General features: G+C 39.7%; 1 protein-coding gene and 1 long non-coding RNA gene across 2 annotated transcripts in view; one reads left to right on the top strand and one right to left on the bottom strand.

The window, feature by feature from the left end:
• BARX2 (BARX homeobox 2) overlaps window positions 1–21,448 on the bottom strand; it is a 50,156-nt gene that overhangs the window by 23,105 nt on the left and 5,603 nt on the right. The gene's annotated exons all lie outside the window — the stretch shown is intronic.
• LOC137163543 (uncharacterized) lies at window positions 101–19,572 on the top strand. The gene is made up of 2 exons (XR_010922728.1): window positions 101–422; window positions 18,630–19,572. It is a non-coding gene; the product is annotated as an uncharacterized lncRNA (long non-coding RNA).

Raw genomic sequence — 21,448 nt, 5'->3', positions numbered from 1 at the left:
TCAAGGTGGGCCTGAGTGGCCAATTAACACACCTGGTTAAGCCAGGCCTAATTAAAGATGAAGCACAGCTGGGGAAGGAGCTGGGTGTTGGTGACCATAATGAAAGGAAGCACAGATTAGGAGGAGGCTGCAGGGAAAGGTTACGGTCCTTCTCCAGGCATTAGAGAGTGGAGAGACCAGCATGGTCAAAGAAGCAGCTCAGGGAGAAAGTTGGCCCCAGGAACCCTCTCTTGAGTAACGAAGTCTGGCAAGAGGCCAGGAGAGACATGGAGCAGCTACTGGACGCAGTGTTGAGGATCCCTGACAAAAGGACAAGATCTGGACTTCCAGGGAGAGAGCACAGGGAGACGTTCAGTGGAGGAGCAACGCAAGGGAAACTTAAGAGGCATGAAAAGTCAAACCAGGGGAGGGCAGAAGTTAATGTAAGTGTCTACTTTTGGGTTTGGGGTTTATTGGGGGATTCCAGGGGAGAGCCTGTGAGTCGTGGCAATGAGAGAAGGGGGATCTTAGAGAGGCTGTAGGTGAAGCCTGCTGACAGGCTGTGGTAGGGGGGTAGCAGCATGGATTCTGATGGAGCAGACTTTGGCTGCTGGTTATAGGGTCCCTAGACTGAAACCAAACGTAGTGAGCCGGCCTGAGCAGGAGATAAGGGCAGTTGAAAGTCCTGAGAGAAGGGATCACTGCACCAGAGTTGAGGGCTGAAGACTGGACATAAGGATTGAGACAATTATTTGCTTGGACTTTCTGTTACCCCGAGGGAGGTGGGATTAAAACACGACCTGGCTGGAGGGCTGAATCACAAGAAGCAGCAGATGGCTGCAGGCTGGAGCGACTGTCAACAGGAGGTGCTAGAGGGGGAGAGACTGCTAACGCATGCACAGCTGCAAGGGAAGCACATGCTGTGGCCCATAGTCCCTAAGTGAGATTGAAAGTAGTCTGGCAGGGTTTTGCTGGTTGAAAAGCAACAACCTGAAATGCTCCTAGAAACATATGTTCGAAAGGCAGGTCAGCTCCCACTTTGGATTGCATTGTTTGTGTTTAAAATTACATGCATCATGCTGTGTGCGCGTAAATCAATCAGTTCTTTATTTCCTGTTCTGTTAATTGTTATCACAACAGCCATAAGCAAACACTAACTTTGGACAGCTGACTAGCACTGCATACAAAAGCACTCTTGAGGTTTCATAAGCCCACCCTTGTCTTTCGTGCCAACAAAAAGCCAGCCATAAATGTCACTGCCTCTTCCTGCTTCAGAGGCATAAAACAAATTGGTAAGTGTCACAAGGGAAGAAATAGAGTTTAATTATTGCTAAACAGAGATCCATTTAATATTGCCTTGACAGGCCTTGCGGAAAATGCTTTCATCTCCTGGGCCAGTGACCAGTTTTTAATTCTTGCTTTCTTGAAAGAAACCCCACATTCTGTGAATGAAATGAAAGGAGTACTTCAACAGGTGCCAGTGTAAATCTGCTAGAGATGTGCTGCGTTGTGGTTAAAGCTTTGCCTGTTGTAATCTCAAATATTGTCCTGTTATAATCTCACTCCAGCCCAAAAACTCCTAACAAAGATGTCTCCTGAGCTGCATATATGATTCTTTGATCTCGGATCTGTCCTAATAGAGAGAACGTCTCTGTTTCCTCTCTGGGACAAAAATAAACTCGGTGGGCGATCTGACTGAACAGCTGCGCACACAATGCAATTTAGAAGGATGCAAATGATACGTGGGTGAGATTTGTCCAACCTTCCCATCCTTTGTATTTGTCAATTAGATCAGAGACAAATCCCTCATGGCTGGGTAATGAAGGAGCAACATTCAGGAGGGATAAAGATAACAACAGCAGTGCTATTCAGAGAAGTCCAGAGCATGCATGTTGGAATCCATAGCCATGTGGAGTGTAGAGTGGGGCCAGACTCCATTAGCTCAGGGATTTCATCCAGTCCTGACTTTTGTTGTTGTTGATGTTGACAGTTTTGTGTTTCCTTTAAATGTTATGTGAATGGCACTGCAGAAAAAACAACGGTCATTGTGCTACTAATGTGTTCAGAACAAATAGATGCAAGCTTCCTGTAACAAATCCATGAGTACCCAAGAAGCTTCAAACACATGGGCCTCATCCATTTGAATGAGAAGAGACTCTCCCATAGCAGTTAGCAGTATAAGACTTATGACATATGGATGAGCAGTTCTCATTCCAGTTGATAAGAGCAGTAGTACAACATGTACATGCTAGTTTTGATCTTACACCAACAAAACAGATTTAAGACATATAAAACAATCTCATTTTTCAGATGGCTAACATTTATTAATATCAAATGCATCAAAATCTACTGCTGTAACAAATCTTCTAGCACTGATGAAAATTTCAGCATCAAAGCATAGGCCTGTACCGTTTCCATGAAAGGGGATAACTTTGTAGTAGTAGTAGGCTGTTATCCTCTATGTAAACCACCCAGCAAAGGGCACATGACACACTTAGGCCCTAATCCTGAAAAAATGTATTCTGTGATTGCCAGAAGATGGGACTGGACGACAGGAGCTGGATCACTTGAAAATTGCCCTGTTCTGTTCATTTCCTCTGAAGCATCTGGCACTGGCCACTGTCAGAAAACAGGATCCTGGGCTTAATGGACCATTGGTCTGACCCAATATGGCCATTCTTATACACATTGTAAGTAGCTCCATTGACTTCAATGGGTCTTTTCACAATGCATAAAGTTAGGCTTGTGCGTGGGTCTTTGCAGAATCAGGGTTTTACCTGGCATGCGGCACTATCACCGACCCTTCCCCCTGCCCTGACTTGAACATTGAAACGTGAGCGTCCCATAGGAGGCAGGACATCTGCAATCTGCAGGCAGAATTTCTCATTCTGTTTGTTTCAACACATCCATTTCACTGCCTTGCGCCAGGACTCAGAAGCAAAGGAAAGGGTGTGCTGCAATCATCATACAGACCTACTGTTGAGGGTATGTCAAACCACACTGCTGAATATTTCCTTTCTCCCCAAAACGAGGGAGATAAATGCTGGTGTGAGGATAATAGAAGAACCAGTGACAGTTAATCTGCAGAAGGGAAATGTCAGTTATGCAATAGGCAAAATAATTAGCTACTGTATAAATAGACAAACAAAAAAGCTGCCCAGAGAATCTGTGGTATCACCAGCATTGTCCGTATTCAGAGCAGACTGGGACATGTCCTGCCATGTTGTGGGAAGAGAGACTAGATGACCTCCTAGAGAAATTCCCTCCCACCCACCACTACAGCCCTGAGGCTGATTCCACCTACACAAATTCTGCTCTGGTGTAAACACATTTTGGGCCACAGCCTCGGCTTGTGGGACCTAGTGTTGCTTCATTGAAGTCAGCACTACACTGAGTTACGCCAACTGAGGATCTGATGGATCTATTGATTTCAACCCAATGACTCCTCAGCTATTCTGGGATGAGAGCAAAATAAGGCCATGCATGTCCAATACAATAAAAATAGACATGGGTTTGCATCCTCTGGGTCTAATTCTAATCTCACGCACGCCCTGGAAACTAGAGATAATAGCTCTGTCGAAGCTGACGGAGATTAGAACAAGGTCCTCTGTATGCAGATGGACCTATGCCATGAGCAACGGCCACTTAGAGAGTGCTCACGTGATACAAGCCCTCCTGCCATCTGTATTTGGAAAACATGGGCTACATCCTTAATACTTCCCAAAACATTGGCATGGGACAGCTCTGGTCTTGCTTGTGAAAATGAAGCAATGGCAGGACTCAAAGCTTTGGAGGCCAGGCCTGGCATGTTTCTTTCCCGAGTGCAATAGGGATGGTGCTTGTTTTCCATTTGAAGGCTCTCTCAGAGGGGGCTTATCCCATGGCTGAGGTTATAAGATTCCCAGCAAGGTTATGTTGAAATAGAAGCGTGATGCAGGAATCCTCATGAGCTACCATTTACTCCATGTATCCAAGGTTAGAGGAGATATAGGCACCTTGGTGCCATCTTGAAGTCAATCTAGATTTCCCACTTAAAGAGCCAGATCCTTCCCTCAGTTGCTCATGTCCCACTCCCTCCTACATCATGGTCATGTGCACATCCTAAACGGCAGAATTTGGCCCAAAATGGTTTGCTTTCCTTCCCCAAAAAGAGAACATGTTCAGCTCCCACTGCTCACAATTCTAACCACGCTCCATTGACAAATGCTTTCTTGTGGGGGAGGGAAGACGTTGCAAATGCAAATCAGTACAGGTGGGGTAACACCATTCCCAAGGGTGCAGAAGGAAACAGCATAAAATATGATGCAGAAGGCGGAAAAAAACCCCAACAGAAAATCACCTCGCCTCTGAAGAGACCCTCCCATAGTCCTGAGTAGTGATATTAGGGAATCTTACATGCTTTATGCTTATTTTGCTATAACTGTTAGGTCAATATTTTTAAAAATGGACAGAAGTGCTGAGCAGCTGCACCTCCCATTATGGCTCAGCCGCTCTGAAATATCAGGCCTAAGGGTGTCCCAAAAATGAAAGCACTCCAAATTAGTGGTCCCTTTTGAAAATGTCAGTTTTGATATTTGGAAAGCACTATAGAAATATGCCATGCTGCATGCATCCGAAAACAACATGACAACATCTCCTTTCAGCTACATAGTTGCGGATACAACAGGTCTATTAGACGGTGTTCCTCAGCCTTTCTGATACCATGGACCAGCTTGCTGCCTTCCTAAACTGTGTCATGGAGATCTCAGGGACTGGTCATTGAGAAACCCTGTGTTAGAGGGATTCAGGCATGTATGATCCAGAAATCCAGTCAGTAAGCCCTAGAATCCAGTACTTCCAGAGAACATGACCCACCACTCATGTTAGAGTTTTTGATGCAGTACTTTTTAAATTCTGATTGAAGGGGACATGGTGTTCATATCTCTATCCAGATCCAGATTAGGTTTAGAGTAGATTTCAGTCCTAATTAGCTCTACGGTATGACTTTGGCTTTTATGGTGCTGAAATCCTGCAAACTCATACAGTGGGCTGATCTCACCAAATCCATGCCAGGTTGGATTGAAATCTTGCAGGGACATCTGTTTCAGTCACATCTGCATCAACACTGGAACTAGAAAATAGGTTCCTCTCAATTTTGTATCTATCTGGGGTCTGATCCAAATATAAGACTATCCCACATCTCAACAATTGAAGAGGTTTGGATTCAAGCATCAGTTTCTTGCCCATCTCTAGTTTTCAGCTGTATATCTACTTATCTAAAATTTCTCTAAGGTATCTATCACTGTCCAATTTAATACTCTGCTGTTCTGTGAAGCAGTAGATAAATCCATGGCTCTATATAGGGAACTAAATATTAACGAGAAGTAGCCTCTGTTGAAAAACAGTCACATGAAAAAGATTCCCATTCAATTACATCACATAATGTCAGACAGCTAAAAAAATTACGTTTTTTAAAGTGTTTATATACAAATGCTAGAAGTCTAAATACTAAGATGGGTGAACTTGAGTGCCTCGTAGTAAATGAGGATATTGATATAATTGGCATCACAGAAACTTGGTGGAATAAGTATAATCAATGGGATACAGTAATATCAGGGTACAAAATATATTGGAAGGACAGAATAGGTCGTACTGGTGGGGGAATGGCACTAAATGTGAAAGAAAGCACAGAGTCAAATGGAATAAAAATCTTAAATGAACCAAACTATGCCATAGAATCTTTATGAATAGCAATTCCATGCTTGAATAATAAGAATATAGCAGTAGGGATGTACAGTTCTACCGACCACCTGACCAGGATGGTGATAGTGACTGTGAAATACTCAGGGAGATTAGAGAGGCTATAAAAATAAAAAACACAATAATATTGGGGGATTTCAACTAACTCTATAATGACTGCATACATGTTACCTCAGGACAGGATGCAGAAATAAAGTTTCTTGATACCTTAAATGACTGCTTCATAGAGCCACTAGTCCTGGAACCCACAAGAGGAGAGGAAATTCTTGATTTAGTCCTAAGTGGAGAACAGGGTCTGGTCCAAGAGGAGAATATAGCAGAACCACTTGGTAACAGTGACCATAACATAATTAAATGTAACATCCCTGTGGGGGGTGGAACACCAAAGCAGCCCATCATGCTAGAATTTAATTTCAGAAGGGGGATCGACACAAAACTGAAGAAGTTAGTTAAACAGAAATTAAAATGTACGGTGCCAAAAGTGAAATCCCTGCAACCTGCTTGGAAACTTTTTAAAAACACCATGATAGAGGCTCAATTTAAATGTATATCCCAAATTAAAAAACATAGTAAGAGGACCAAAAAATGCCACTGTTGCTAAACAACAAAGTAAAAGAAGCAGTTAGAGACAAAAAGGCATCCTATCAAAAGTGGAAGTTAAATCCTATTGAGGAAAATACAAAGGAGCATAAACTCTAGCAAATGAAGTGTAAAAACTTAATTAGGAAGTCACAAAAAAATTTGAAGAACAGCTAGCTAAAAACTCAAAAAGTAACAGCAAATATTTTTAAGTACATCAGAAGTAGGAAGCTGCTAAACAGCTAGTGGGGCCACTGGACGATCAAGGTGCTAAAAGAGCACTCAAGGAAGACAAGGCAGAATATTGCAGAAAAATGAATGAATGAATTCTTTCCCAAAATCCTGAGCCATTCTTTTTAGGTGACAAATCTGAGGAACTGTCCCAGATTGAGGTGTCATTAGAGGAGGTTTTGGAACAAATGGATAAATTAATCAATAATAAGTCACTAGGAGCAGATGGTATCCACCTAAGAGTTCTAAAGGAACTCAAAAATGAAATTGCAGAACCATTAACCATGGTATGTAACCTATCATTTAAATCAGTTTCTGTACCAGATGACTGGAGGATAGCTAATGTGACACCAATTTTTTAAAAAGGCTCCAGAGGCGATTCTGACAATTACGGGCCAGTAAGCCTAACTTCAGTACCAGGCAAATTGGTTGAAACTATAGTAAAGAACAGAATTATTAAACACATAGATGAATATCATTTGTTGGGGAAGAGTCAATATGTTTTTTGTAAAGGAAAATCATGCCTCACCAATCTACTAGAATTCTTGGAGGGGGTCAACAAGCAAGTGGACAAGGGTGATCCAGTGGATATAGTGTACTTAGATTATCAGAAAACCTTTGACAAGGTCCCACGCCAAAGGTTTTTAAGCAAAGTAAGCAGTCATGGGATAAAAGGGAAGGTCCTCTTCTGGATCAGTAACTGGTTAAAAGATAGGAAACAAAGGAAAGGAATAAATGGTCAGTTTTCTGAATGGAGAGAAGTAAATACTGGTGTTCCCCAGGTGTATGTACTGGGATCAGTACTGTTCAACATATTCATAAATGATTTGGAAAAAGGGGTAAACAATGAGGTGGCAAAATTTGCAAATGATACAAAACTACTCAAGATAGTTAAGTCCAAAACATACTGTGGGGAGTTACAAAGGGATTGCACAAAACGGTGTGACTGGGCAACAAAATGGCAGATGAAATTCATTGTTGATAAATGCATAGAAATGCATACTGGAAAACATAATCCCAACTATACATACAAAATGATGGGATCTAAATTAGATATTGCCACTCAAGAAAGAGATCTCAGAGTCATTTTGGATAGTTCTTTGAGAACATCCATTCACTGTGCAGCGACAATCAAAAAAGCTAACAGACTGTTGGGAATCATTAGGAAAGAGTTAGATAATAAGACAAAAAATATTGTATTGCCTTTTTATAAATCCATGATAAACCCACATCTTGAATACCGGGTGCAGATCTGGGCGCCCCATCTCAAAAAAAATACATTGAAATTGGAAAAGGTACAGAAAAGGGCAATAAAATGATTAGGGGTATGGAAAAGCTTCTATAAGAGGAGAGATAAATAAGACTGGACTTTTCAGCTTAGAAAAGAGATGATTAAAGGGGGATATGATAGAGGTCTACAAAATCATGACTGGTGTGGATAAAGTAAATAAGGAAGTATTGTTTACTCCTTCTCAAACAAAAAACTAGGAGTCACCAAATGAAATTAATAGGCAACAGATTTAAAACGAACATAGGAAGTATTTCTTCACACAACGCACAGTCAACCTCTGGAACTCCTTGCCAGAGGATATTGTGGCTACTACGGGGTTCTAAAAAGAACTGGATAAGTTCATGGAGGATAGGTCCATTAATGGCTATTAGTGAGGCTAGGCAGGGATTGCTGTTTTCCAGAGGCTGGAAAAGGCCGACAAGATGGATCACTTGATAATTATCTGTTCTAGTCATTCCCTCTGAAGCATCTGGCATGACCACTGTCAGAAGACCGAATACTGGGCTAGACGGACCATTAGTCTGACTAAGTATGGCCGTTCTTATGACAAAACATATAAGCAAAAAAGTTAAATAACAAACCACCTATTTCTGTAGCTAGATGGTTTACTCTGGTTCTGAGAAGCTCCATGATAGAACAGGAAGGTCTTGGAGTTCAGATACAAGTTTGGAAAGAGGAAGACCTAGTAGTATTCCTGGCTCTGCTGCCACAGACTTCCTCCCAGTGCCTCTGCATTCTCTATGTGTAAAATAAGGATGATGATACCTACCACACAAGGTGCTTATAAAAACCCTGTGAAATCCTCAAATGGAAGGCATATGGGGAAGGTATTCTTATCCCACAGCTTGCTTAGCTCATTTCCACATAAGTAAATTACATGAACATCACTTTGAGAATTCTCTTGTGTCATATGATTATGAAATTCCTTAATGTTCCATTAATATATATGCTAATAATCAAGTACTGTGCGTATCCTGATATTGCACAACTGACAGCACTTTATGGGAATAATAATAATTCCACCTCCAATAATAGGTATTTACATTGTGTGCAACTTTCAAACCAAAATTATACTTTGTGTGGATCTATAATTTTCAAATTGAGAAAGGAAGCAGCATACTTAGTGAAGCATCAACCACCCCTCCCAAGTTTTATGGCATGACCACTTTTTTAAGGGCATAAATCCAAAGCAAATATTTTTGACACTTCTCAAACAGCTCCTCCACCAGATTTCTCAAGTCTGGATGAAACTCTGAAAGATCTGGTGTTCATGCATTTTCCTGCTGGACTCTGAAAAATAGATTTCCTTTGCATTGCTGGAACCTTTACTAAGCTTTCAAAGATTCAGCTTAACAGGTGCTATGACCCACCAATAATGTCAATCACTGACCAGGTCAGAGAACTTTAACAATTTCTGGGGTTTACTGTCACATCTTGAGAACAACTAATAAGTTATTAGCCAATAAACACAGAAGCAAAGAAATGTAGGGTTGCAAGGGACCTCGAGAGGTCACCTAGTCCATCCCGTGTACTGTTGCAGGACCAAGTATATCTATTGACCATCCCTGACAAATGATTTGTTTAACCTGTTCTTAAAAAACATCCAGTGATGGGGATTCCACAACCTCCCTTGGAAACCTATTCCAGAGCTTAACTAGCCATATAGTTAGAAAGTTTTTCCTAATATCTAACTTACATCTCCCTTGCTGCAAATTGAGCCCATTACTTCTTTTTCTAATTTCAGTGGACATAGAGAACAACTGATCACCATCGTCTTCATAACAGCCCTCAAAATATTTGAAGACTGTTATCAGGTTCCCCCCTCAGTCTTCTTTTCTCAAGATTAAACATGCCCAGTTTTTTAACCTTTCCTTACAGGTTAGATTTTCTAAACCTTTTATCATTTTTATTGCTCTCCTTTGGACTCTCTCTAATATGATTCACATATTTTCTAAACTGTGGCACCCAGAAATGGACACAGTACTTCAACTGCAGCCCCACCAATGCCGAATAGAGCAGGACAATTACCTCCCGTGTCTTACATTTGGCATTCCTGTTAAAATATGTCCCAGAATGATACTAGCCTTTCTGCAACTGCAGCACAGTGTTGACTCATTCAATTTGTGTTTCACTATAACCCCCAGATCCTTTTCAGCTGTACTGCCACGTAGCCAATTATTCCCCATTTTGTAGTTGTGCATTTGATTTTTCTTTCCTACGTGCAGTACTTTGCACTTGTCCTTACTGAATTTCATCTTGTTAATTCCAGACCAATTCTCCAATTTATCAAAGTCCTTTTGAATTATAATCCTGTCCTCGATGGTTCTTGCAACCCTCCCCCCACCCCCATCTTGGTGTCATCCACAAATTTTATAAGCATACTCTCCACTCCATTATCCAAGTCATTAATGAAGATATTGAATAGTACCAGACCCAGGACACATCCCTGTGGAACCCCGCTAGATGCATCCTCTCAGTTTGACAGCAAACGATGTGGTTTTTGGCTTGCCCTTTGAATGTCTATGATAACCAGGCATTTCATTCAGAGCCTGATCCAGATGCCACTGAAGTCAATGTGAGTATTTTTATTGACTTCAATGGGTTTTAGATCAGGTTCTTAACCCCCAAAAGGAAAAACCTCTGGGAACAAAATGCCCACTGAGCCTACAGTAGAGCTGATTACCCTCGCATTTACACCAGTTTTGCACCATTGTAACTCCATTAATGGGGCTACTCCTTGTTTATATGGGCACAAATGAAAGGAGAATTAAGACCTGGAAGTTGACCTGCACATGGGAAAAATAGAGTTAGTAAATTGTGACCTTTGATAGGTTCTTTGTGATACACAAAGTTCGTATGAAATGTGAATTTGTTGCTGTTGGTTTGAGAGCTCTTATACTTCATTTTTCCTCTTGTTTTTCTTTTTCCCCTCTAGAAATATGAGCCATGTCATGTGTAGACTTCCCTCCATATCTTTCCTAGAGGGTCTATTGGGAATCTAAGGATTTGATGCATCTATTTAGCTAAAAACAATTTTTAAATCAGTTTAGTTAAAACTATACAAAGCACTCGTGTGGAGGCTCAAATTGAGCTAAGCATTTCCAAATGCATTTTGCACAGTTGATTCAAAAGTGCCTGCACAAGGGTTTCCCACTGGTCTAACTAAATCAGTTTAAAAATACATCGTTAGTTAAGTTGGTGCTGAAATCCTGGCCCCAGTGATTGCAATGAGGCCAGGATTTTATCCAAAGGTTCAAACATGTATTCTGGGAGCTCTCACAACCATTCATTGAAGGGATGAAGATGTAAACTCTTAAAAAAGCAGACTTTCTTCCCAGGTCTATCAGAGCTTGTCTACACACAAAGTGGATCTGAACTAACTACATCAGATATACAGTAATTCACATTTTCAGTTATTTCAGTGCAAGTTTATGTGTGGATACACTTATTTCAGATTAGGCATGTCCTATTTCAATTTAACCCAACTCAGTAAAAGATCAATTTATATTAAATCAAAATAAAACACTCCTAACCCAAAATAAGAGTCTTGCCCTGAAATTACTAATGGTACAAATCCTAAATTAGTTATTTTGGTTCCAGTTCTTCCCTAAAATGAAGTTAGCAAAAAAATAAACCAAGCAAAAAGCTGTAAAGAGCCAACCACAAATAACTTCCCTTCTCAATTCATCAAATTTCATTAATGAAGTCATAATCTTACTAGCTCTCCAGTGGTCCGAATAGATTTCTGGGGTGGACACAAGCTGAATTTCTAATGTAAAAATAAGCCTAAATTTAAAAATATATTGTTGTAGATCTTCTTGATACAACATAAGAAAGAAAAACAGGGCACATGCTCAATTATGTTCTCCTGTTTTGCGGATCACCTTTAATTAAATTATTTACACAGGAAACAATCTCCTCTTTGTGATATTAACATCTAATTTCCAGCACGGCCTTGGTAAGAAGCCTGAACCTTAAATGGCTTCTACAACAATAAAGCATATCATCCGTTGTCAACATGTTGAAAAGCAGTCATTAATCATAGGAGCAACCTACTTATTACTAGTATCCAACCACTGGTAATATATATGCTTATAAAACAGGGGCTCCTTTCATAATTCCCTGCCCTTCTCTCTCAATAGTTTAGAGGATTAACCCTTTTACAATGAGGGATGGGCAAACTGGTTTTGCCTAATTCCAAATCCACTCAACGTCATGGGTTCGAAAGTTTGACTTGAACTCGAATGTCATTGGGTTAACGTTCCACTTAGGAAAGGCTGTAAAAAAAAAAAAAGCATCAGAGGGAGAGAATGCAGTGAAAAGATATCTTGTAAAATGTAGCAGAGAAAAGACAGAGTGAAAAGTAAATGAAAGGTTCATGGGGAAAAGAGCAGCAGAGTAGAGGAATGAGAAACGCAGTGAAAAAATAAATACAGTCTACATTCTGTCCCATCAGCATCAGCATAACTTTTGGAGATGGCTGTTCTACGCCTTCAACATGGCACAGGCTTCTCTCTAGCTAGGAAGATGAAGTGGGTTACAGCCCACGACAGCTTATGCCTGCAGAAATTAAATTTGTGAGTCTTTAAAGTGCTACAGGACTCTCGTTGTTTATGCTCTATTTAGTTAGTTTAGTTGAATCGCCTTTGTGAAGAAAATGGTTACATTAACTTGAACTAATGTTGCTGCAAACCAGATAGTAATAACACTTTGAACTTCTTTAGCTCTTCTTATCTAAGCACTTCAAAATACTTTATAAATGTGGGTATGTGCTAGTCTCATTTTACTGATCGGGAAATTGAGGTACAGTGAGGGAAGTAATTTGCTGATGATCACACAAAGAGCCAATGGCAGAATTGAGGAAAGAGTTCAGAGCTCCTAACCATCAGGCTTCTCTTACATAGTTCTCAAAACTCTGTGAAGTTCACTTATCTCCATTCACAAAAGCAGCATGTTCCAAGCTGCCAGTTTAGCAGGATATCTCTCTGTGGATGTAGATATGAAATCTGGCACAATTCCTTCTCTCCTAACCCATTCAAATATCACACTGACTTCAGTGAGTAATGGAGGAGAGGGCTGAGTCAAGAAGGATTTTGGTGCAGTCTGCAGCATCCAAAGAGTTAAATTGGCCATTCAAACATCTATGCTAAATCTTTTTTTTGACTGACATTGTTGTAAGGTATGGGAAGCTTGGACGGAGAATGCTCGTATAGAGCAAAAATAGATTGAGGAGACAAAGAGATAATTGAGCACTTTTTAACCTAGTTTCAAAGTATTAAATGCTCCCCCTCTAACTGGAGTAGTAGCTCTCCAGACACATAAATTAAGGCCTGGTCTCCTCTTAAGATTTAGGTCTACATAGCCACATCACGCAGGGGTATGAAAAATCCACGCCCTGTGCAACATAGCTATGCCGACCCAGCCCCCAGTCAACAGAAAAATGCTTCTGTTAACCTAGTGAAGACATGGGGAGGTGGTGTCACTACACTAATGGAAAAAAACCCTTCCTGCCATGTAGGCTGCATCTACACTATGGGATTATGCTGGCATAGCTACGGCACAGTAGCTATGCTGGCATATTCCCCGTAATGTAGACATGACCTCAGTTCATCATAAAATGGACAAGCATTTCCAATTTTAGTACCAGTTATTGGAGGTGAACGATCTGTGATGGGTTAATAATAAATAATAACATCCATTTCTTATATAGCACTTTTCATTAGTAGATCTCAAAGCACGTCACACTTTTAAATATATTTATCCTGACAACACCCCTGTGAGATAGGGAAACATCTACAGATGAGGAACTGAGACATGGAGGCTAGGTGACATGCCCCAGGTCACATAGGAAGGCCATGGCAGAGCAAGGAATTGAAGCTGGATCTCTTATGTCCTAAGCAAACATCCCAACTGCTGGACCATCCTTTGCAGGGGGGGAAAGAAAGCCAACATTTGAGAGGGGGGGGGAAATATAAAACTATGCATTGCACCTTAAACCATGCAAAACACCAGAAGCCAAGAATTAACTCTAGGTTGCTTCTGGGTTTTTTTAAACAAATAGTAAAATAAATAGAATAATCCAGTGCCAAGAGAAGCTATTCACCTGCAGCTTTTCTCATTTAAAAAAAAAAAAAAAAAAAAAAACCACAGGGAAAGCCTCTTACAGCAATGTCATTTTTTCATAGAACAACTTCCCTCTAAGCAGAGATTTCGCTGTAATCTAAATTACTATTGGTACATTGCAAGACCCATTGCAAGAAACATTCTTGGGTCTTCATTGTTTGCCAGTGTCAGTGGAGCTTTTCTGTATGTGAATTCACCATCAGATTCCATTATATTTTGTGTGAACAGATAAAACATTATATTTATCTTTTTTTCTTTTAAATCTGGTATCAAGGTTAACCTCACCAGTGAGTCAATACTAATCTCAGTTTATAAGCAGAGTTTCCCATTTATGTCAATAGAAAGTCTTGTTTAAAAAGAAAATTGAAGACCGAAGATGGTCCTAAATGAACCTCAATCCATTTGCTCAGCATTTTCCACTGAGATCCTGAGTTGTATTTTAAAATGAATGAAAGGCCACAATGACTATAGAGTTAGATGGCCTGATCTTCAGAGGTGCTGAGCTCCCAGTAACTTTGCTTGGAGTTGTGGATGGCTCAGTATTTCTGAAAATCGGGCCCTAATTAGTTTCTTTATTCCTTTTTAGGAAAGGGAAGGGGTATATCAGGGAATGTTTGCAAAATTTTATCAAAATCCAGTTGCTGCTTGACATTCACACCTGCTCCTAAGAGGCAGTAGTACAAGGTGAATATAGACATTAGAAACATTCTGGACCAGAGTCTCATTTACACTAGCTCTCCTTTGCACTGCCCTGGAATTTCCATCCACTTTGAGACTCTTTTACACAGCCAGAGCAATGTAAAGCAATCTTAGTGAAAATGGGAATTTTAACACAGCTGTTTACAAAGCGAGACAACAAAACAGGCCCTAACACCAAACACTGCAGAATTCATTTCAGTGTTTGGCATAGAGTAAAAGGCCTCCTGTCTCTGTGGACAAATATAGTCCACTCAGTTAGATTGGAATGAGCCCTGCTTGTTCCCACTTATACAGTCACGATCTACAATGTCCAAAGCTTTTGACAGATCGATGGAGACAGCATTGGGAACAATAACTCCATGAGCACAGCCTGTCCCTTAGAACAAACACAAGCAAGGAGACACTATACTTGCCAGTATTCACATGCTATAAATAGGACATTTGGGGAGTGAAATAGGGATACACCTTTGAACTCTGTGGAAAACAATTGTATTGGGAGAAAGTTTGGGAAGGACTGAATATAAGATTTAAAAAAAAAATCAGAACTCTGACTCCTACTTAAAGACACATAACATGAAATACAGACAAAGTCGGGGTTAAAAGTCATAATTTACAAAGCAAATGCCCTGACCTTTGTTACTGATAACGTCTTAGAAGAATCATAGAAATGTAGGGTTGAAAGGGAAATTGTGAGGTCATCTAGTCTATTCCCTCACCCCAAGATAAATCTAAATTATTAGACCTGAAAGAATTTACAAGCCTACTTCATTTTTTATCATGCATGTTTTGTACCTTTTGTACTTCATGCTTCACACAGCTCAGACAATGAAAACAAAATATAATCATTATCACGCTGGGACCTGATCTGCAAATGCTTAAGCATAACTTTACTCACATGAATAGTCCCTTTAACGCAATGGATTTACGTGAATAAAGTCACATGCATGTATACGTGCGGGGTTGGGCCTTTTGTAGTTATTCTCTAGTTAGCTTCACTTGCTTGTTCTCATGTGATTTTCCCCTACTACTCAACCGCCAAACTTCGCTATTAGAGAGACAAGGTGGGCGAAACAATATCTTTTATTGGACCAACTTCTTATGATGAGAGAGACAAGCTTTCAAGCTCTCACAGACCTCTTCTTCAGACCTGGGTAAACTCTAAAGCTTGTCTCTCTCACCAACAGAAGCTCGTCCAATAAAAGATATTACGTCACCCACCTTGTCTCTCTACTATCGTGGGACCAACATGGTTACACCAACACTGCAAGCTTCACTATTATCAAGTGATCTAAAACAAATCTGCTAATGGAAAGCAAGTAAAAAGAACATCAGTCTGCAATTATCTACAGTCCTTTTTGTCTAGGTTGGCCAGATGTCCCAATTTTATAGGGACAGTCTCGATGTTCAGGGCTTTTCCTTATATAGGTGCCTATTACCCCCCAGCCCCATCCTGATTATTCACACTTCCTATCTGGTCGCTCTACATCTATCACCCTTCTGCTTTATAGAACATTTCCAAGATCAACTACTCCAGCATTCAGTCCTCAGAAAACAAAATATATAGCAAGTATTGAGGTCAAATAGGAGTTTTGAACTAAAACAGATGGAAGGATAAAGGCAGGTGTGTTTGTAAAATATTCATGAAAATGCTCAGCAATAAAATAGGAGCATACATCCTAGATTCATTTATTATTATTATTATAGGTTTCAATGAGATTTTTCACCTTTTATTGCTTTTCTTTAATACATGTGAATAAGAGCAAACCCCGACATACAATCTTCCTAATATATTTCAATATAACTTTGTGGCAACATTTTAGGATCTTCCTATGTACGTTAGTACAGTGAATCCTATCCAGGGATCAACTTTATTAGTCTTAAAAGATCCTTAAGTAATCACAAACATATGTTACATTTCTTTGCTTTGCAGAACACCTCTCTTAAGTAACTCACCCTTGGTGTTTACTTAAAAGAGGTTTTATTATATATGTTTAGTATGTAGGAAATAGGCTCCTGTATACCTTAAGAAATAGAACACTGTTTCCTCTTCTGCATTAATAGTGAAGATTAAAGCTGATCAGAATTTTTTGGATGAATCCACTGAAATCAAGGGATTTGCATTGGCTGAGGATCTGACCCTGAGTAATATATTGGTTGTGCCATGAGTAATCTGGAATATAAATGTTGTTATTAAAATGTCCTATTAATATATGGATCCCTAAAATGCACTGGCTTCTTCTCCAAAACTGCCGTGTGAGTGAAGAACTTGGACTAGGTTTATATTGAAAACTACCTCTTATTTTGAAAGAAATCAGTAAATAGTGTAACAACACGAAATGAAATAAACAGCAAATGTTAGGAGCTGATAGTTCAAGTTTTTACTCAGGTGAGCAATCCCATTGAAATCAGTCAACTGATTACATGAGTAAGGAATACCCATGCAGGAAGGGTCTACTAAATAGAATCCCTACACAAACACACACAAGGTTATTGTTAGGGTGTTTTCCAACCTTCAGAGATAAAAACATTTGAAAACTTTTCCACCAAAACTTTTTTCGTGAAAAACGGTTTCTTTTTTGACTAAACAAAGGTTTTGCAGAAAATGTCCATTTTTGTCCAAAAATATGAGATCTCATAAAAAAAACCTGAAAACCCAAAAATGAAACTTTTTTGTTTGTTTGCGGATTGTGGTTTTTTGACCCATAACATTTCAAGTAAAAGTTGACAAAAACATTCTTATTTTCATTAACATTTTTCCATAAGGGAAAAAGCAAATAATTTCCCGACCAGCTCTATTCATGGACACATTCCTGATGTCCTGGAAAATTGTCATGGATTTCACTGGGAGCAACTTCCCTTATTGCAATATATATATATATATATATATATATATATATATATATATATATATATATATATATATATATATACATTCACTGTACAAAAATGTCAGCTATGCAGAGGTACATACAGAATAAATGTTAAGATCTAAAAGAATATCATTTGGGATAGCTAACATAACAAGGTTCTGAATTGTCCTCTCAACTTGATACATGTTGGAGGGAGAGTGGAATCTTCACAAGGAAGCAAAGACACCTTTTCAAAAATAAACAGTGTGGTCCTGCTGCTGCTACAACTTACACTTTACACTGGTGTAACATCACTGGAGTTGCTCCAATTTTACACAAGAGATGCTGAGAGTAGAATCAAACCCTTTGTGTGTCCCCATCCCCATCTATACCATATAAAATTCAACATCCATCTAAGTACTTAAATAGCCCTCATCACTATAGCCTGTTATTGATCACCCAGAATTCTTCAGAGCTGCATTCTGGCCATGGGGGATAGTGGAAAGGATTCAGTTAATAAATGAAAATGGACAGTAATATGAAAGGAAGAAGGAAAATATTAAATATTTACTGTGTGAGCCCAGATTGTAATGCTAGAATTTTTCAAAGATGTTTCTAAAATGGAACTTTTTAGTCAATTTCACATAGACCCACAAGTAATGGAAGCTTCTCAGCTAGACCCCCCTCCCCCCCCCCAATTGTTACAAACTGAACCACACTCAGAATAAAAGCCATCCAGAGGGAGAAACACACAACAGGAATCCACCTCTGGTGTTTTCCTGGATGCAAACAATTACATGAACTCAGGATAATGTACTATACCTAAGCCTGCTCTGAAACATTCTTCTCACTCAAGCAATATGCTGTCTGAACAATCAAGCACACAGCTCGATGGAAACATTCTTATCCGGCCTGGAGACAAAAAGAAAAGCAAATGAGGGATGGTCATCTGTGTCGGTGTTGAACAGTATGGATGCATATTGGTTGAAGTCATTTCCACGGGATCTAATCCTGCTCTCCTTTACACCACTGTATTCTAGTGTATGCCTGAATATTCCATCGATTTAGATGGACTTATGCCTGCTTTACATTGGTGTACATCATGCAGAATCATACCCTACGTCCTCTTTTCTAAACAGGTTCCTACATTTGCATATGCCACCAGCTTCCACAAGCCAGTTGGAGGGATTCTTCATGTTTTCATTTTGATGGGAAGGTTGTTCTTAATACACTCTGAAGACCCATGGCCCAAACCTGAGTGCACCCCAGACTGCCATGGAAATCGGTGAACGATTGAGGATGTGCAAAGAACTCATGGTTCAGTCCCTTGGTACACTGGACCAGGCTCGCTGCCAGTTACACCCATGCAGCCCCTCCGAGTAGAACTGAATGCTTGTATCTAAATGTACAAAATTCAAGGAAGCTGCACCGTAGTAACCATGAGCAGAGTGTGGGCACACTGCTGACACACATCAGCACTGGTTAGTAAACATGTACAATGAATACATCTAGTCAGCTCTCTGCAGTGTCCAGCTGCTGATTGTCAAGGGCCCATCCTACATGTCATATTTTTACAGTATACCGCATTCAGTAGCATGTAACCCTACCTCACTTATAGATTTTCAATGAGGACAAAAGACACAAAGGTTTTTGAAAGTGATCGGCATCTGGAACCCTTTTCTACCATCCAAGCCCCATAGACTAAGCCCCACCATAGACCAGGGCCATGTCCTTCCTGAACTCAAAAAACTTTTCAGATGTTCATTCTCCAATGCCAGCCCTGAGTCCCTGTATTTTTACAGACGCCCACAAAGCAACAACTAACAATCATAATAATTAATTAAAAAAAAGTACCGTGGGGATTACAAGATGAAATACTATGTGCCATATCACACCATCAGTTTTCAATCACAGTACCCCATTGAGTCCAATGGGGTGTTCTATTTAAAAATCTCTGGTACACAGAGTGACCAGATAATAAGTGGGAAAAATCAGGACACTTTTTTGGGGGGGGAGTGGGGTTATAATTGCAGACAAAGGCTCTAATGTTGGGTCATCTGGTCACCCTACAGTGGTACATGACTCTAAGGTAATGCACTGAAAATACACTTAGGTGGGCTCAGGCTATACTCAGTCAAGTTGTTAGCATTTTCAAGCAAAAGTGTTGTCCAAGTGGAAATATTAGCTTACTTATATCTGTGCTTATTTTTCACACAGTGACATGAAGTGATATACTATAGGGCTCCTTTGTAATTCTGAATCATACTTAACCACAATCAGACTGAACTTTGATTGCTCCCCTTGTTGTGGTCTTATTTCCTCTTCCCCTGATGTGTTTGGCACTGTTTTATTCCATGCTGTTTTGCCTTTTGTTTGTTGTTTTATTCATTATTATTAGTAATCAGCCTAAGCTGCAAAATTCAAGTTTGGATCCAAATTTTGGACACCTCAAGAATTTGGAGTTGTTCTGATCTGGGATTTTCTGTTCAGTTTCATTAGAAAGAGAAGAGCCATTTGCAAAATTCAGATCCCTGATCCGGCTTTGAATCTCAAATACTGTGAAAAGCTGAGTATATTCAAGTCCGAGATATTGGCTCAGGCCCGTCTCTAAATATTTAATTATTGTTATCATTAGCCTGCTCATTATTTTCTTTTATGTGTCACTTTTTGGCATTTGCCGCTTTGTAAATTACGTTTTCTGCTGTGGATATACAGAACATATAGGACAAAGTCTAGGCACCCTGAAGCACGCCAAGCTCTTTCAAATGATTGGTAGGGCTAGATCCGCAGTTGTTATAGATTGACACAACTCCACTGAAGTCAACAGAGTTATGTTGACTTACACTAGCTGAGGATCTTGCCTTTCTTTGGTATAATAATTGCAACAGAACTTTTTTCTGCAAAGCTTAGATTGATGCTAGATGGAAAGAAGTTTGTCTTCTGGGATTTTGACAAAGTTCAAACTTTTGTTTGTTTTGCTCTTCAATCATGACCTATGGCTGCATGGATGATTTGGAGGAGATTCTTATGGCAAAGTCGTCTAGCCTTTATTATTTTCAGTACAATGTTTGGACATGTCGATGTATTTCACTGCATATTAACATGAATGTATCGTATAGTCTCCCTACACTGTAAAATATTTCTTCAATTACCTTACTATTTTTAGGACTATCCTAATAAAGTAGCCAGAGTGATCTGCAGACTTATACGTGAGAAACAATTATTCAAATATTTCAGGATTACTGTTTTCTTTTGAATTTTGTCTTTACTGTTTGACATCAATCAACAGGATTTTATTGCTCTTTGTAACTGAAACTGAAAGATAAAATGTTTTTTAAAGAGAGAGAGATTTGTTTTCTTGCTTGCATTACTGAACAAATACGTAGAAGAAAGTTACATCAATATCAGTTCCAGTGCTCAGATATTTTATAGATGTTGAACTTGTTAGAAACTGATGAAGTCTGTGCCAACTGCTGTTTTGGGGCTATATTAACAAGAATGATGGTTTGGGCCTCTCTCTCTGGTTTTAGTTCTGGACAGATAGAGTTGCATTATACCTCTGTGATGGCAATTCAATTCCAGTGAAGATGAGTGACTGACAGGAGCTTTGGTGTACTCAGGTGTAAATTAGTCTGGTGGTAAAAGGTATTACCCACAACTTTACATTTGTTTTATTTAACTGGATTAATACAGCTGTTATGTTTCAGATAATAGGCTTTCGGTGGAAGGGGATCTCATTTTTCTCCACACTTTGATACACAGGCTGTATTCCTTCCTCTTTCCTTTCCCACAGTTCCCTGCTGTCCCCCAGGAACTCCGTAATAGTATCTCTTCAATTAAAAGGAAAAGGTCCGGCTAAACATTAGCCCAACACAAATGGTTTCCACCCAGATTTTAAATAGTGTCCCAGATCAAATTCAAAGTGGAGTTAGCTAGTCCATTCCGAGACTTTTTCAAA

Source organism: Emydura macquarii, unplaced genomic scaffold (assembly GCF_026122565.2).
Source record: "Emydura macquarii macquarii isolate MOO-44397 ecotype Brisbane River unplaced genomic scaffold, CSIRO-AGI_Emac_v2 contig_312, whole genome shotgun sequence".
Taxonomy (NCBI): domain Eukaryota; kingdom Metazoa; phylum Chordata; order Testudines; family Chelidae; genus Emydura; species Emydura macquarii.
This window is presented reverse-complemented; position numbering and strand designations above follow the sequence as displayed.